Here is a 15,978-nt window from a genome sequence, read left to right on the forward strand (position 1 = left end):
ATTGTTATGTGTATGTCCATCTCTCCTTGTATGCACCCCATCACTCCCACCCTTCTTTACTGGTGTGTATGTACAGGTCATCTCATGGTTTCTGCATACTGACACAATTCTGCTTATGGATAATATAAACATGTTACCTTGATTCAATACAAAATGGCCTTACAGAAACAGATGCTTGGTGCCAGAGCCATGTGCTCAAGCTCAGTGCCAAAAAGTGTATAGTTATGCCCTTTGGGAAAAACATGTGCCCACAAATTACCACATAGGTGGCAGTACATTAAACACCAGAAGTGTGATAAGAGACTTAGGAACACAGGTGGACAATGGTCTCACCTTTGATAACCATATCACCACATCAGTCAGGAAATCTTTCTATGTGGCAATCCTCATCACTAAGGGCTTTTCATCCAGAAAAAAGGAGGTCATTGTCCCACTGTACTCATCCCTCATTAGACCCATCATAGAGTACAATGCCCCATTTGGTAAGTACCTCACAAGGCATCTGCAACAACTGGAAAGGCTGCAGAAGCACCTCACTAAAAGAATCACAGGCCTAAACCAGATGCCCTATGCTGACCGACTAAAAAGCTCCATCTATACTCTGTTGCATATCGTCTACTCAGAGGTGATCTCTGCTTAACATACAAGGCCATGTCAAACCCAGAGCTGTTGGACATGCTACACTTAAAGAAATCCCAATCCATCAGAGCCACATGCTCCAGGAACCTAAACCTTGTCATCACAATGAACAAAACATGCTGGAGGGATCGGTTCCTGAACCACAAACTCCCCATCCTCTGGAATAGACTGTGCATACATGTCAAGCAGAGTGCCTCCTTGGTCCTCTTTAAAAGGAACCTTGATGACTGGATGGAAGAAAGGAAATTTACCCCAGGTATCACGTCAGTCATCCTGCTAGACAGGGGTCCAGGGTCCAGGGAAGTAAATATTATGGGAAAAAATACCCAAGGAATTGTTATGGCTAGGCTTGTACAGGCCCTAGGTCTGGTAGCCTAGTACCAGCCTATAAGCCTATGTACGTATGATCAGCGCTCTTACAGTGTGCAAGGTTTCAAAATCTGCTGTAAGATTCCCTTTGTGTTATGTCAGGTGACAATGAATGAAATGTTCATCTAATATGAAGTGGAAACTGTCCTTACTGTGAAGAGGCATACTGCACACACTTTTCAGGAAATCTAGCCCTACACAAATAGCATATCTGCTGAGTCATGATACTCATTTTAGAAGATGCACCACCCTTTATCATTTCTAGAATGCTGTCCACACACTTAATTTGTGATTTGCAATGAGGCTTGTAAAATAGCTACTAGTTTAACAAGTGTATTGATGTAGGCAGTACTGATATAATTTGGGGAAGACACATACTTTAGTGTAGTAGTCATTGTCAGTCACATTTGCAGTCCTGATCACATGTATTTAGCTAATGACATCCTGACTCCATTTGTAAAAACATAAAAAAAGGCATCTGGATTTGAACCCTGGCTCACATATGATCTGACCAGGAGATCAATGCTCTTACAGCCTGTACCACAGAGAAATGTAGGGAGCAGGTATAGTTTCCACACTCAGTACTGTCCAAACTGCTGATGGCTGCAAATTGCCACTGAGCCTATTTGTGTAAAAGATGGTGAGCTAAATTAAAGTTAAGAAGAGACCTGCATTTGTTTGGCACCTAACATTGCACAAACAGAGAAAGCAAGGCCATCAGTTATTTATGGAGTATTTTGGTTATGGGGCTGTAATCCTCCATTATATAGAAATGCATTCATAAACACAAGAGAAGAGCATTGATGTGTGTGCTTCACTGATCACATACTTTCTGGTATTCCTGTGTGCTTTGCAGTAATGCACTTGAAAATGATATATCAGGACTTGGGTCATTGTCCAACAGACTTCATTATTACAGAGCACAACTGCATTTGTTACATTTGGTATGGGTTTATAGTGACAGTAGAAATTGGTTATCCATGATCAAGTGCCATTGATCTTGTCAGTATCTTGTATTAATGGGAAATACCTTCATTTGAATATGAAGATGCATAACTCCATCATTGTACTGCTGCTGCTAGTGTGTGTTTGTGTGTGTGTGTGTGTGTGTGTGTGTGTGTGTGTGTGTGTGTGTGTGTGTGTGTGTGTGTGTGAGTGTGTGTCATCTATGTAACATCCTGTGAAACAGGTACATGGCTGTCTCACTTCTGCAATATGCATCCATGACAGCTTCTTTCAGATGGGTTGCCAGGATGTATTTATATGTACTTTTACAAATTGCGCTCACATAATTATATCACAAGTCCTGTCTACCTGTGACATTATGATGATGTCATCCTCAGTAAAGTGCACTCTGTCAGTGTTAAAATTAGACTTCTGTAGTGGTGCCAGCATTTAGTACTTTGTTCTCTAGCTTGTGTAATTAAATAGGTGGTGGTTCCAATCTCACAACAGTACACATGTGTGCGTATGTGTTGTCAAAATTGCATGAGTCCAGGTCCTGCTGCCCTTACTCAAGCAGCATTCAGATGATACTTTTACACTGCTACATGACTCCACAGCAATTTCATGCATTCCTCCCAACATTCTCTTCTCTGCATAGATTGATGATGTCATTGTCTATAAAATGCACTCTGATACTGCAAAAATCAGACTTGTGTGGTGTTGCTAGCATTAAGTACTGTCTTCTCTAGTTTATGAAATTAGATAATTACAGTTTTGGATCTCACAGCAGTCGTGTTTGTGTGTGTGTGTGTGTGTGTGTGTGTGTGTGTGTGTGTGTGTGTGTTACAATGTCTAAGTGTGTGTGTATGTGTGTAGTAAGAAGAGCATGATTCTAGGTCCTGCCACCCTTACTGAATTAGCATTCAGAAGACTTTACTGCATGACTCCACAGCAATATCATTTAGCCCTCATAGCATCTTCTTCTCAAAATACACTGATAATGTCATCCTCTAGGTGCACTCTGACACTGTTAAAGACAAACTTGTGCAGTGGTGCTAGTGTTAAGTACTGTTTTCTGCAGCTTGTGTAACTAAGTAGGTAGGTAGCGGTACTAATCTCACAGCAGTCAACTTGATAGTGTATGTGTGTCTCTTCATTCAGTTATCAGTCTGAAAAGAATTTTACAATGGGATATGAGTCCACAGCTATGTCATCCCTTATAAAGTGCACTGTGGCACTATTAAAGTCAGACATCTGTGGTGGTGCTAGTCTTACATTGTATGAAATATAACTTGTATACCTACACAGGTGTGGTGTTCAAATCTGTCCTCAATCAACTTGTGTGTGGTTGTTGGTATATAATGGTCACTGCATGATGTTTTGAATATCTTTTCATTTGACTTCCTCTCAAGAGAACCTTTGACATAGTCCCATGAATCCAATATCCCCTTTTCGCTCTGTGTCCATAATATCAGTTCTGCTGAAGACTGAGGACATTATCATCTCAAAGATGCAAACACACATCATTAAGCAGAGACCCCCCATGACCTTCTGCAAGTCATCTCCAGATGACTGGATGTGTGATTGCTTATTCTGTCAATGACTTCTGCACATATCACATATGGACAGACACAGTCTGTATTAAATCAAGCACATGCACACGTACGCACATACACCTGCTATCTTCCATCACATAGCTATAGTGATTTGGGTTTAAATGGTATAATAATGGCTATAATTTTATGAGCTCTTGGCCAGTAGCATAATAATGTTCATTGACCCTCTGAGCATTGCACATGCCAATGTTGTTGTCATCCACATGTGCCTTGTTGAGATGTGGATGTACTCTATCCCTACAACAGTATATTCCAGTCTGTGATTTCAGCTATTGTACTGATGGCTGCTGCTGCCATTTGGTTACATGTTCCTTCCATAACAGCTGAAGTACTATGCCATGTACATTTTTGCCTTACTAAGGTATGTGTTCTTGTACTACAGTATATCAACATTCTACACAGTTGTCATGCAACCATCACAGTGACAGATGCGGTACTGCACAAGTGGGAATGCGTATATCGAGCATCTGGAAATGTTATTTGACACACACAGCAATATTGTATCATACTGATTACACGGGCACATATGCCTGTGTTCATCCACATATTGTCGTGCTGTTATTTAGACAAACATATGATGTTGAAATTCACCTGTACCCAGGCAAATTCATTGTTTGCACTATTGTGTTGCTATTAACAAGGATTTTACAGGTGTTCCCCAGCAGCATTGTGCAACTGTTAGCATTTGTGTGATTAAATATTTTGTATAAGCCGCATCCACCTCAATTGTAATTTGTTTGCATATGGTATCAGGGCCTTCACCCGCACATTTCCACTGATAAACATATAGGCATATGGTGTACAACTGATGTAATAATGTGAAATAGGTAGACTTGTATGACTGTGTTAACAGTTCCACTGTGTCATATGTGATTCAGACCAAACATTTTATTTGGAGGTGATGTACAACATCAATGCATTGATATAGCTGTAGTGTGACTGTACTGCATCATGGATGTACCACTATATCACATCAGTTACCACTTGATAGTTTGCATGAACACATTTGGATGTATGTCAGGATTTCATGGCAGTATAACATTTTCACTGGCAATGTCAGGGGATAGTGACTGTGTGGTGCAAGTGCTGAGTTTTGACATATAGATAGCACCCATGTATTGTTTGGTATGTGTACAATAGCACAGTGACAGCTTCCTCTCTCATTGACACTAGACTTTGCACTGCTGCACTTTTTGTGCTCAAGGGCATAGTTGATATATTAGCATCAGTCTCACATACTGCAGTATCATTCATTATAGCAGATCACTTCTTAATTCATAGATCAATTGCAGATGCTTAAGACAATATACATTGCTATTACATGTGGCAGATGCATGCAATATACAGCTGTGTGTAGGGAATCCACTCATAATAGTGTGTTGTTTGTAAGTAGTTACTCGTACTGCCGATGTCTATGTCAGCCACGGATGCATTAGTCAAGTGTATCACATTTGGCACAGTGAGCTTTCACACATTTTGCAGACTTTCCTTCAAGGTGTTCTACTAGATGCCTGTACATACATCTTTCTGTGTTGCACCCAAAAAATACACTGTTCAGTGACAGCATTGATGGCATGGGTTTGATTCTTGCAGGTCTGTATTGTAGCTTATATGTCATGTGAACCTCTCAACTGGCCATGATTGCCCCTGATTTTAATTCCAGGTTTAACACTTTCACTCTTAACTCCTCCAAAAGTGGTCATTTTGGGGGAAGTGGTGGTGAATTTCCCTTATAGAATATTGCTAATCATTACAGTTGTACATGTCTGTTCCTGAAGAGCATGAATAATAAGTTACACTCACATATTATGTTGATGCCACAGATTAATTAATAGTCATAATATTTTAAAAGTGTGCCTGATTGTGCCTGTCTCTGTCTACATTTGTCCAGAAGCCTATTGCTATCTGTCCATGATTGGTTGGTAGATATGCTGACATGCCAGTCTTATTTAAGAAAGTTATTTTGCAGATCATCACACTATGCAGATATCCCCTATTGGCTATATTGTTTTTGCTAAATGTCATCTCCAGTGAGCATGTCAATGATGTCTATATCACAACCATTAACCTCCACTGACATGTAGTCTTGTGTGGCCATCACTCATATACTATCATGTGTGATGATATAATATACTCGCCCAAGAGTTTTAAACAGCAGTACATGCTGTGCTATCTACATATGTGCTTAATGTTGTGCCACTGACTTGTCTTGGAAGTGTACATACGTTGACATATCTTATCTTGGGGACATTGCTGTATTTACCATGCCTTCTTCCTCTTTCTTCATTCCTATCATTCATGTCTGTGCCCAATTTCAACAGCACAATTTTCCTATGTAGTGTGTTTCATTTTATTTGCCCTTGCTGTTCTCCCCTCCGATATTGCATTCTGTAAATAATTGTAGCTTTCTATATTGCACTCATTCCACGTCTTTTTACTATGTTATTACTGCTGCCATTGCAGTACTTGCAACACTGGTAGTCATTGTGGCTGTCCGCACAATCTCACTGAGCAAGTTTGCTTGCTGTCAACCTTTAATGCCTCATGCTTCTGTGGTCATGCTGCTCTGCATGGTTTAATAGTGGCATCACTCTGGTGCTGGCCATGAAACATGATGAGCAGCATGAATATGTGATTAGCACTGTTGCTCATCAGTGTTAGCACATAAACTTTTGGGATTTACTTTTTATGTTTGTCACTAAAAAAATATATATATCTGTCATTCAGGCATTACATGTATAACTATTGTAGATATCAGGATACATACATATGTTGCCTATGGCAACTATGTTTATTTATTTTATACTTTACAGTTGTAAATCCTTTCAAAAGTCAGTGGTGCACAGCATTTAGCAAAATAAATGTATCTGGTGTTTGGTATTTTAACTAAAACTCTATAATAATTAAAATTATAAAACAATTAACCATCTCATGCAAGTTGCAATATTTCACTTCGGATTCCAGACTTTTCTTAAAAGACGACACACTAACCTGTTCATGGCATGTATTATGCCTGAGAGAAAGTTAGGTTTGATTTACAAGAAGTTAAGTTTTAAGCACATGGCACTAGATTGTGCAAGCGAGGGCTGAATTTATAGTCAAAAGTAATTTCTCATTTCCACAGCACTAGTTCTCTTTGTGTGCAATGGCTGTGCTCAAGTGGCATCCTCCTGTGCGTTCAGAAATGTTATCCCCTGCTTATGCTGTCCTTTACTGGAGAACCTCACAAAAGGATGCATTTAGTTCCAATGTGGATTGAGGTTTCATGTTTTAAGTCACTCTAAGTGTATTGACATTTCCTCTGACATATTATCACTTTCATGAATATTAATGGATCATTTGGTAAATAAAGCAACATTTAGTAAATATTATACTTGTGAAACTTGGAGTACTAGTCAAGATGTCAGAGTTTCCTGTTAGGCTATAAATCTACTGTGTCTTGTTGAATCTGCTGTGAAAAAAAGGAAAGCATAAAAAGGCATATAATATTAAAGGTCTGTAGGTTCTGCTAAATTATTTTGTATGATTAATTAATATACAGGCAAAATACTTATAACCAAAATACATTTATATATATATATATATACATATATATATATATATATATATATATATATATATATATATATATATATATATATATATAATACCATATGACAAGCCTCCTGGAATCTGTTTAAAGTTTAAAGGATGAAAAAGTGCTTAAGAATAGAAATGCAGCAAGTGTTTAGAGATGAGATTTGCTACTTTTGCATCAGTTATGGTACCTTTATATATTTTGTTAACAGTAGAACTAGTGTGAAGTAGAAGTGATTAGTAGTAGACAGGTCGAAGCGGACAGTTTATGTTCTCCAATAATTTTACAGGGTTTCAGATGTTGTATCCATATTTGTTTATCTACAGAATCACATTCTTATACTCTGTGCTACAAAGCTTAGATGGCACATATGCATTTCATGTAATTATGTCACACCGGCATGTACAAGGCATATGCATACTATTCAAAAGTATGAATAACAAGTGACTAGCACATAAACTTTGTAAATATGAAAAACAAAAATAAGGTGGTATATTTGTAATTATATACTACTATATATATTCATTATAAACTAATATAGTTACAATATTTTGCTTATATTATCATTAACCTTTGCTTAGCTGGCATTCAAAAGTCTATGCATACTGAAATTCTTTCAGTGCTCTGGTATAGAAAAGAAGAATGCTTATGGCTCTTTGCATAGTTGTTCCCAATTCCAATTTTTACTGTTATATTTTGAATAACTCTTTTATAATGAGATTAGACTGTGGTTTATTTGATGCACACATGGGGTTGGATTTCTGAACATTCCCATCCCATGTTGTAGGGTTGATATGCAGCAGAATGGCATACCAAAGCCCCTTGTGATTCACAAATACTGCTGCACAATGGAGTATGACCTTATACCTCATCATACTGCAGTGTGTAGTGACAGTGCTCCGTGCCCTGACTGCACATGCAAATGTTCACTACCACAGGATTGTACATAGTTTAGAAACATTATAACGACCATGTATGGGCTAGTCTGAAATACATAACTTATTGTAGTACACCTCAATGTCACATTCCCTGCTAATGTTTTATTCGATGTACAGAGGTGAGCAACAGCAACATCAATACATAAGTGAAAAAAAAATCTGTTTTGACCAAGAGGTGAAAAACACAGGCAACTGAGTTTTCTGAAAAGCAAGTAAGCCTGCTTCTACAATGACACACCCTAACCCACTCAGTGATAACTGCCTAGCCCCTACTACTGGGAACTCCCACCGTAGGGGATCCCCTCATTAGTATAATATGTTACTGTTTCTTGTTCCTCCATCATGGCTAAAGAATGAGGCCTTTTTATGAATCTGTCTCTTTCACAGGAGCTGAGCACAATGGTATGTCCATGACCATACTTTACCCACTAATTCCTTAATACACTGTGCCTCACCTTCCTGCCAAACAAGTAAGTCTGTGGCACCAAAGAGCATCAAGCAAAATGGTATACAGTGCATATAAGTACACACTCCAAAACCTTTTCCGTTCCATCCAATGTCACTCTTCTGATTCATGTACATGAATTCATGGTAGATAGTCTACTAAACATTGTGCATTTAATGCATTTATACAACCAAGCATTGTGTTTATGACTGGCCTATTTGGTGATAATTACATGTAGTACAAGAGATGAGATGCTGTAAAGGAAAAGAAATACACGTGACCACACATTTTTCAGAAAATATTGGACAGCCAAAATTAGAATTAGGTATTATATACTGAATGAAATGGAGATGGAGAATAGGGAATATGTTAAATGAAGACTAGGAAAGAAAGAGGACACACCAGGATATAAGCACTTATAAAGATTTTAATTTATTTTTTTTATTACTGGGATTGTCTTACTGGGTTTAGTTTAAAACCCCTTTTCAGCAGAGGCTTAGAGACAAAAGCTCCATTGTCACAATCATCGACCCATTTTTCTCAATTTTTGCATGGGGGTCAGGGTGCCCTGTCAACTGATGTCATCTCTCTCGATTTTATGCCACTCACCTACCTTGTTCAACAGTCATGCCAACTTTCCCAGGTCTTCCTTCACACAATCCTTCTTTCCATCTATTTGCTGGATTGTTTTTCTTGACTTCTTTTGGTCTGTCTCAAAATCTTCTACACCAGATTGCCTTCAGCTTTTCTGCATATACACCTGAACCACTATAATATTTTCTCTTTGGCTTAATCTGCAGTTGGAGCTACTTTGTGTACAACTCTTATGTCCTCATGTCTTCCACTGTTGCATAGTGTGCATCATACCACATATCTTAAGCACTTCATCTCCATCACCTCTAGCTTCTTTAACTGCACTGACTTTACTACCCAGGTTTCTGTATGATACAGTAGTACTGGTCACACACTGTTTTGTACACCTTATATTTCAGGTTCTTTGGCATTCATCTGTCATACAATACCTCAGACATTCTGTGCCTGTTGGCTGCAACCCCCTCTGATTCTAGCTCTGCTCAAAGTTTGCTTATAATGCCACATTGTCTGCATATGGCAACTTTGTTGATCTACCACCTCCAACCTATTTCCCAATTGTTGTCCAGCGACAATATGTGCAGCAGTAGGCTCAGAGCTGAACTCTGATGTGCACCCACTCCCACTTTAAGTCTGAACACTGTTCTTAGTTAATTCATTGGGGCCTGTCCTTGTACATAGCCTGTACTAAAGCTATGTTAAACCCAGAGCTGTTGGACATGCTACACCTAAAGAAATCCCACTCCCTCCGAGCTACATGCTCTAGGGACCTAAACCTTGTCACCACAATAAACATGACATGCTGGAGGGATAGATTCCTGTCCCAGAGACTTCCTATACTCTGGAACAAGCTACCCATCTATGTCAAGCAAAGCTCTTCATTAGTACTCTTCAAGAAAAATCTTGATGAGTGGATGGGAAATAGGAAATACACCCCGAGGATCACTTCTGTGGCTCTGCTCAACAGGGGCACAGGAAATAAACTTTCTTGGGTGGCGTAAGCCAGGGAACCTTGTTGGCTAGGCTTACTTAGGCCCTTGGGCCGATAGCCTAGTACCTATCTATGAATCTATGAACATGCATGGTCATAGGTTTGGTTCTGTCCTCTGGAGTTATCGACCATTGTTTGACTTGCATTTCCTCATTTGTGATGTTGCTTGGCTTAGACCTGCACTGCTGATAGACCTTTTGGATATGTATTTATTCATCCAGTTTGTACTGTGATCCTTATTTATTACCTACCACCATACATTTACCTTTGGTCATACACATCCAGGTATGACTACCACACAGTTTGCGACATGTGCTAATGTGAGAGTACATAAGTAGACTTTCTTTTTTGCATTTCACCATGGTTGCTATGCATCTCCACCCTATTTGTCAACTTTCTATTACCAATGTTGTGCAGTGTGCAGTTTATATAACTTACTTGTCCTTATTGTTTTTTTTTTCCAACCTTTATCTGTCTTGTGTTGTGCTAGGGTGGCCACGGTGATGCAGCAGTTAGCGTTGTCACCTCACAGCAAGAGGTTCTCCAGTTTGATCCTTAGCTGGGGTGCCCTCTGTGCAGAGTCTGCATGTCCTCCCTGTGGTCGCGTGGGTTTCCTCTTGGTGTTCCGGTTTCCTCCCACATCAAAAGACATGCTGTAGGTGGATTGGACACTCTAAATTGGCCCTAGGCATGAGTGTGTCTGTGTGTTTGTGTGTGTGTGTGTGTGTGTGTGTGTGTGTGTGTGTGTGTGTGTGTGTGTGTGTGTGCAGCATGTGTGCGTGTGTGTGCGTGTGTGTGCGTGTGTGTGTGTGTGTGTGTGTGTGTGTGTGTGTGTGTGTGTGCGTGTGTGCGTGTGTGTGTGTGCGTGTGTGTGTGCGCCTTCTGTGGAAGGTTGCGAGCTGGGCTGGCAATTCAACACCATACAAACTCCACTGCCAATCATGAGTGGACAGGTGATCCGCTGTGGTGACCCCTAACTGGGAAAAGTCAGAAGAAGAAGATCTGGCTTGTGTTGTGCTATTTCTTCTATGGGCATACAACCTGTGAATACCTTCACCTCCTCTATCCCTATGTTTCCTTCAATTGTTTAAAAAAAACAGAAAAAAATGGGGCCAATTCTCACAAAAATATATAAATTAATTAATTAATTAATTAACTATAATGCCCATGCCCCTCTGAATTTCCCCAAAATTTCCTATTCTATCATCCCTCTTGTTTGTTCTTCTTATTCACCCATACCCACACATCTTTTTTTTTTTTTTTTTTTTTTTATCGTTCACTTTCCTTGGGTGTGTGCATTACTTGTGCTCCCCACACAAGTCTTGAACCATCAGTATTGTTAGAGAATGTTAGCTATGGATATATGGTCATGATTAAAAGCAAGTAAGAAACTTTAGCTTTGGTATTTTAGAGATAGTTAGATCGAACGCTATTAGGCACTAGCACTTTAAATCTTCAATTTGAAACATGTGATTTTTAATTAATTAATGCTACATGTATTATATACATATCCATAGTTGTCTCTGAGTTTCATGTAATGAGTGATGTGAATATATATGTATTACAAATAGCATTGCAGTTTGGACACATGTATTAAACATTAGTGAATGGCATTCAAAAATGTCCATGATTGTCTGAGATGTTTCTGTGTATACCACTGCAAATTTTTGTTACAATTGCCATGCAGGTTACTTTGGAATAGTTGGCATTTTTAATGTGTGTGTGCATTTTTTTTTTTTTTTTGGTTATCACAATGGAGTCAGTGACATTCTATAGTTGTCTGTAAACTTACTGTGCAGATTTTGTTATATTTATAAACAGCTATCAGAATTCTTGATTTGTAAATATCTTTCTGTTTTTTTTTTTTTTTTTTTGGTAATGTACAACATTATTGGACAACCATTTTTTATAATTATTGATTACTTGTGCATTTCTATAGTGCACCATTGGACCTGCGCTACTCTGTTGTGTGCTGAAGTATTCTGAGTTTCTTGTTGTAAATTACCATATTATAATGTCATCCACAAGTTTTGCACTAAAATCAGCATAATGTGTCAAATTCCACAAAGCTTTACAGAATCTGGCCTCCAGTTTCCATCAGAATGAATGTCACACTAACAAACAAGTGTACCGCTTCAGAGAGCAGTGCCCAATACAAAAGAACATGGGCCACATCACACAAAGAGGTAGATTTGTACAAATAACAATTGTGAAATATAACTCTTTCCTTAGGTAAACAGTTACTTGCTATGTAGCAAAATTGATATTTCTCAGAATTCAATTCAATTAACTTCTTCTGTACAGCAATGATGACATGGGGATATTGCTGTGATTATATCATGTGGATTTCCCACTCTGTCCACAATGATTATACTAAATAAAATTATAAATAGTGTCTCTGGATGCCTACATTTGTGCAATGAGAAAATGTGATAAAGGTCATATAGAGTTGTATACAATGTTGTGCACGTCTGAGAAACTCCAGCAAACTCTGTGCTAGTGCTGGAATCTAAATATGTCAAGCTAATACAATTGTAATTCCATAATTAATCATCTTAAGCTGAAGTGAGTAAATAGAGAGAAAGAGGACTACTATATCTTCCACCTTAAAGTGTCACTGAAGCCATAGCAATACAGTTCATATATTATATTATTTTGGCACACATTGTGCACATTTGATTGTCTCTGGTGCACATCATTGCACCAAGGACAGGGAAACATAAGATTTGCTTTTGGTGCAAATCTAGTGCCATTTTTACTGGCATCTTTGAAGGATAGGTACTTAAGGCTTGCAAAGGTGAAGGTAGTGCTCATTTTAGAACACAGAGGTGGTGTGAGGAGGAGTACAAGATTTTCCTTGATATCATTATGAAGCAATACATCAACAGGATCCTTTGGGGGGGGCATTCTGGTTCTCAATATAAGGCTGATGCCTGGAATAGTTTATTCAAGGCTATCACCCATGCTACTGGCATCCCATGCATAAAAGATCAGTGCCATCACCACAATAGTAATGTAAGTCACTGACAGTTGAATTCTCAGGAGTCTGAAGTTAAAGCACAGCTACCACCTTTGTACTTTAAGTATAATATAATGTACCTGTCCAAATACCCTGTGAATGCATGAGACCATTCATTTTTTTCATCCTGCTTTCTTTTTAACAGCAACTCCTGCAGAGATTAAAAAGAATTTGGAGATGCATATGGAGGTCTGATGTGTGTAAGAGAGCACTGGCATAAGTATAAGTTATGTTGTGAAAGATGTATATGATTGAATAGTTACAGGTAATTAAAATACTGATAATTTGCATATATACAGCAGAACTGCCATGACTGTTTCTCCATGCTGGAATTATCATTTTACAAAGTACAAATGCTGATCCTGCATGTCAGCCATCATGTTGTCTGTAGATGTGTCTTATCATGTTAAGTCTATGTGAACATAAATTATTCAAATGGCTGTGGACTCAATCCCTACTACCACAAAAATACAATAGTTATAATAGGCTAATTTTAACAATCAAAATATTTAAACAAATGCAATTTAAATAAAATAGTTAAAATGTTAACATGACTATGTATGTCCTATGATTAAAATATGATGTTCCTTCATTGCATTTGAAGAGCATGAAAAATAATTCAGGAGGCTACGACATTGATTTTATACATCTCTTTCCCCTTCTTTGTCCATATGCATTATTTATTCATGTATGTATTTCTTATTTATTTTAAATGTTTTTATTTTTTCTGATTCTATTATATGTACCAATATAGAGGCCTGGACTGATCACTCTGACATGGTCTGTCATCCCCCCACAGGTGGCAGCAGCACCACCACTACTGTCGCTAGAGGCACACAGTGCATCTGGGTCACAGTCTGCCATAATTGCCTTCACACCTGCTAACCTACCTGCATCACCTTCATGGGTAGCTCTGACCCCAGATTATGGTGCACTGGTACCCATTGTGAGCAGTGCCTGTTGAGGTTCAATTTTGTCACCCAGCCAAGCTAGCAGAGCTTGTAGAGGAGACACTGGGTAGGAGGTTTGATCCCATCAGCCATATTAAGACCATGCTCCAGCAACTTGTTAAGCTGATTCTCTGCCAAGAGCTGTTTGCAGCTCCTGAGGTTTGACTTTGTGGTGACAGCTCTTAAGGGGAGCAGTAATTTCTCATTGTGTTGAAGGTGGCAAAGAGTGCATCTCTGAACACACATTATATCCCCAAACCCTTGTGCTCCCCTCCCTTTTCTGTCTATATCCACCTGCAATTTTGTTATACAATCCACCATTTACCAGTGTCTGCCCTCTGTTTGTCTAATGTTTCTTACACCACTGTGTTCACCCTTCCTCCATGTTTTACCCCACACACTTTCAGTCATGTCTGTCATTACCTGCTACCTAATCTCCCACTCTTAACTACCTCTTACATCCCTGACTTCCTTCCTCAACTTTCTGCACTCAAAAAAAAAAAAAAAAAAAATGTGTCCCCAAAAATAAATAAATAAATAAATATCACGCATAACTCAACTTTGCACATACTTAAGTAATGAACCCAAATGATTTGCTTCAATTCATCATCTTAGAAAGTGCATTATTTTGACACATTATTCAGGATTTTATCCCAAAATAATTCAAAATGAATTAGGATAAGGTGATTAATTAGAAAATAAGTTGAGCGCTATGATCCTATCCCACCTCCATCCTGATTATTCCTGAATTGCTCGTCTTCTGTTGTTCCCTCTGTTTGTTTTCCCATTTTCATTTATATCATATATTCCCATTTCCAACCTATAATCTAGTTAAAAAATAATTAAACACAGCATGATAAGGGGCGTATAAACAGAAATTCCAATTTTTCTACTCATGCATTGTGTAATGGCTGGCACAGGGCATCATTGCTGGTCATCAGTAACTGGACAGAAGAGAGATTTCTCCTCCTTTGCATCATTGCTGGTCATCAGTAACTGGACAGAAGAGAGATTTCTCCTCCTTTGGTCAAGTCAAAGTGAAGAAAATTCCTACACATGCCAAAAGAATTCACTGTCTTCCACCTGAGCTGAGCATCAGCAAGCAGTTCAGACATAAATAAAAGTAAGATAAGGTGATTCTGTTCTTTACCACTGATTCAGTGTCTCATTGCATTACTGATGTACATAATCTGGTCCAATGCCCTGAGTGCAGAGCTCTAATTCACTGAGGATGAGATGCTGTGTTACATTTTTCTTTTCAGTCTGCAACTGTCTTTCATCTCACAGAATAAATTTTTATGCCTTTCCTCTGAGATCTTCAGTGGCATACCTGTCTATGTTTCATAACTCTGAAATGTGTCTTATTGACATATTCATCATGAAGCATTACATGGCATGCATTGGCAATGCTGCACTTGGGGAATGCCAGTGATGACGTTATGAGTTCAAATCCAGCAACCAATGTTAAATACTGTTAATTGAATACCCTCCATCAAACCTGGCCATAATTATAACTATGAAAATGTAATGGATAGGTGTTGTCCTTCAATGATGCTTGTATGATATTGCAAACTCTGTAAAAGTTCTGCATTTTACTGATACTCCTTGAAGTGTGACAGCTTTGTTAGATCTACTTTCTAATTCATTAATCTGGAAAAGGACAATAATAAACACTTGGATTGAAATCCTTTGAATTTTATTTTTCTTGATGCTTGTCTGCAAATGGCGTACATTTACCCGATATGTCTCACATCTCACATATGACCCCATACACTCTTAAAAGCAACCCCTGATAATGCACTGCTATGGAGACTATAACTTTGAAAGGCATGGGTTACAGTCCATTCAGTTTTATCTTTCCCTCTCACCTTCCTTTATCCTGTTCACTCTCTATTTCA

Source organism: Protopterus annectens, chromosome 6.part0 (assembly GCF_019279795.1).
Source record: "Protopterus annectens isolate FY-2018-M chromosome 6.part0, PAN1.0, whole genome shotgun sequence".
Taxonomy (NCBI): domain Eukaryota; kingdom Metazoa; phylum Chordata; order Ceratodontiformes; family Protopteridae; genus Protopterus; species Protopterus annectens.